At 51.4% G+C, this 799-nt stretch overlaps 2 non-coding genes across 2 annotated transcripts; both read right to left on the minus strand.

Annotated features, from left to right (window-relative positions):
• Positions 1-248: 248 nt before the first annotated feature.
• On the minus strand, positions 249-367 carry LOC123179504 (5S ribosomal RNA). Its single transcript, XR_006490413.1, has one exon. It is a non-coding gene; the product is annotated as a 5S ribosomal RNA (ribosomal RNA).
• A 297-nt stretch (positions 368-664) lies between these two features.
• Positions 665-783, minus strand: LOC123179503 (5S ribosomal RNA). Its single transcript, XR_006490412.1, has one exon. It is a non-coding gene; the product is annotated as a 5S ribosomal RNA (ribosomal RNA).
• Positions 784-799: the final 16 nt, after the last annotated feature.

Here is a 799-nt window from a genome sequence, read left to right on the forward strand (position 1 = left end):
CTACAAAGACGATTGTACATTGCTTTGGCCGCTCCCTCTCAACTACGGAGACGAGTTTAACGCGGTTTCCACCCCTCCCTCTCAACCGCACCAGTGCACGCTTGCCGCGCCACAACGCCGACGCTGGACCCGTGAATCGTGAGCACCCAGCTATGACTTACCGCACTCGTGCAAAATAATAAAACACGGTAAATATATTACTTACACGTGCGTTTTGTTTTGCAAGCGGCGCGAAAAAAATTAAAAAGGGAATGCAACACGAGGACTTCCCAGGAGGTCACCCATCCTAGTACTACTCTCGCCCAAGCACGCTTAACTTCGGAGTTCTGATGAGATCCGGTGCTTTAGTGCTGGTATGATCGCATCCGACATGTTACCCCGGTCTTCGTCCCTTATCCTTGCCCCTCCCAGCTCCACTACAAAGACGATTTTACATTGCTTTGGCCGCTCCCTCTCAACTACGGAGACGAGTTTAACGCGGTTTCCACCCCTCCCTCTCAACTGCACCAGTGCACGCTTGCCGCGCCACAACGCCGACGCTGGACCCGTGAATCGTGAGCACCCTGCTATGACTTACCGCACTCGTGCAAAATAATAAAACACGGTAAATATATTACTTACACGTGCGTTTTGTTTTGCAAGCGGCGCGAAAAAAATTAAAAAGGGAATGCAACACGAGGACTTCCCAGGAGGTCACCCATCCTAGTACTACTCTCGCCCAAGCACGCTTAACTTCGGAGTTCTGATGGGATCCGGTGCTTTAGTGCTGGTATGATCGCATCCGACATCTTACCCCGGT

Source organism: Triticum aestivum, unplaced genomic scaffold, assembly GCF_018294505.1.
Source record: "Triticum aestivum cultivar Chinese Spring unplaced genomic scaffold, IWGSC CS RefSeq v2.1 scaffold51966, whole genome shotgun sequence".
In the NCBI taxonomy this organism is placed as follows: Eukaryota; Viridiplantae; Streptophyta; class Magnoliopsida; order Poales; family Poaceae; genus Triticum; species Triticum aestivum.